At 32.2% G+C, this 2,428-nt stretch overlaps 1 non-coding gene across 1 annotated transcript; it reads right to left on the bottom strand.

The window, feature by feature from the left end:
- Window positions 1-491: 491 nt before the first annotated feature.
- On the bottom strand, window positions 492-563 carry Trnac-gca (transfer RNA cysteine (anticodon GCA)). The gene has a single exon. It is a non-coding gene; the product is annotated as a tRNA-Cys (tRNA).
- Window positions 564-2,428: the final 1,865 nt, after the last annotated feature.

Below are 2,428 nucleotides of genomic sequence, written 5' to 3'. Positions count from 1 at the left end.
GTTTGTAAAAAATGGCATTGCTCGTTAAAATGTATTACTAAATAATAATAATTACGCTAGTTGTAAAAAATTTACTACAAAAACGATCGAAATTAAAATTTTTTAATTGTAGACATTCACGAACGATTGATTTAATAGTAAAAATTGTAGGATTTCACAGTTTCGATTTATTTTCGCAGAGTGAAGTTCGCTAAATCGAAAAATTAAGTACGTGGAAGTGTGTTAAATCAGAAAGTGTCAAACATGAGAAGTTTAAAAGAGGCTTAGCGTATCAGACGGAGATAGAAATCTGAGATTAAGTCGGATTTCAAGCAAATCATTCTTAAAGTCTCAATAAATTTTAATGTTTTAAAGATTTAATCTGCCACTTTTAATTTAACTTAAGTACAAATCAATTCGTGGACGTATAAAATAATCAAGAAATAATTGTATACTGTGTAGTATCGAAGAAAAGGTAATTTGTATTGACTAACGCAGAAAAAAAAGAATCAAGGGGGCACCCGGGTTTGAACCGGGGACCTCTCGATCTGCAGTCGAATGCTCTACCACTGAGCTATACCCCCAGTTGAAGTGAGGTTCACAGATACACGTCACATACCACCAAACTATCTACTACTATTTAATAAAAATATTTAATTAATCTGAAAATATAATTGTTATCGAAAAAAAAAATAAAACCTAAAATTACTACATCTTATCGCCAGTAACAATCGATTTCAGAAACGTTGCTTTCTTGCGAACCTATTTTCTTTTTCAGTGGCAACAGTGTCTTATAATTTAACGTTTATGCAATTTTCGTCCACAGTAGAACGCGAGGATGCAGGTGTATTAAAAATGTATAGAGAACAAAGTGAAATCGAGTTTCCGAGGTTTCAATCGTCGATGTTTTTAAATACGATACGCGATCAATTTCAGAACTTTAAAAGATGGACGCAAGGGGTGGCAAAAGGCGAGCATGAGTTATATCGTGACTGTTTTGATGGATTAATTCGTGTACGGAGTGGATAGCTCCAAAGATTTCGGAATTTTTGTTTCATTTTTTCAATTAGGCGAGGAGCCATTAAAAAACGTTGATATTTCAAATTAACTGGTGTTTTTCTCAACAACAATAGAGTCATTATATTTTTGTAGTGGGTAAAATGGCGGATTTGCATTGATTTTTAATACGATCTAATAAAATTTCATAGTAAAGGGAATTTCTAGTAAATATGTTGACTAAAACAACGACACGAATAGAATACTGGCAAATACATAGGACGAAATATTAAATAACAAGGGTGAAAGAAAATTATAACATTAGCCTCTAAAAACGAAAGGAGTCGTATTTTAATTCCCAAACTCTCTAGATTGTGCTATCTGCTAATTCAAAGAAAAGCTTTATCGTAAAGAATAGAAAAATTGTTGTTTAAAATTCGTTGGTCCGATTGCCAACAATAGAAGAATAAAAAAACGAAAGCAGGTTATTATCGATGTCTAGTTCACGGTCTTTCCATGCAGTGGTGTCATAGGTTCCTTTTGAAGAATCCTGTGACCTTATGGGGTCCTGTGCGCCATAGATACCCCGGCCATGTGTGCCTTAGTCACGGTGGCATATGGCTAAGTCATGAAGCCACTAGGTGGTCCACAGTATATTACTCTACCTGTCGTCATCCCTACCTTACAGAAGGTTAAGCTTATGGCTATTTGTCAGTCATCGATGACGTACAATTACTGCAAAATCTATGTTTACAAGCACCTGCAGTATAATTTATTTCATCACGAATCAAAGACCTGTTATTTCTGAATATTTAAAATGCAGACGAATACATTTCTTTTCTTTTTTTGTAAAACTAAATACTGATCGACTGGGAGTAATGTTACTAAAATTTCACATTTTGTTGTAAAGATATAGTAGTATTTTTCAAACTTCATTTGCTTTGATATAGCTAGAAAGTAATTTTTAATGGTTTTTTACTTCTACAAAAACGATTTGTTCACGACTTCGTTTGAATAATAGAAATGGAGCAGTAACTTGTTGAGATTAAGAATCAGCAATGTAATTTTTTTAACGTTTAAACTTTTTGTTTAATAAAAATATATATTTTATAGAAAATTTTTACTAAACATGCTGACTAAAACATGAATAAAATACTGAATGAAATATTAAATAACAAGGGTGAAAGGAAATTACAAAATTAGTCTCTAAAAACGAAAAAGACCATATTTTAATTCGTAAACACTGTAGATTGTGTTATCTCCTAATTAAATATACATAAATAAATAGAAAGAAGCTTTATCGCGAAGAATAGAAAGATTGTTATTTAAAATTCGTTGGCCCGATTGCCTACAAAAGAAGTTATTTCTCTTTTCTTTGTTTGACAGATAGTGTCAAAAAGTGGACTGTTATTCGTATAAAATGCAAAAGGTACCCGCGACTCGAGCAGTTGGA

Source organism: Colletes latitarsis, chromosome 11 (assembly GCF_051014445.1).
Source record: "Colletes latitarsis isolate SP2378_abdomen chromosome 11, iyColLati1, whole genome shotgun sequence".
In the NCBI taxonomy this organism is placed as follows: domain Eukaryota; kingdom Metazoa; phylum Arthropoda; class Insecta; order Hymenoptera; family Colletidae; genus Colletes; species Colletes latitarsis.
Note: the sequence above shows the minus strand (reverse complement) of the source record. Positions and strands in the feature narration are given on the sequence as shown.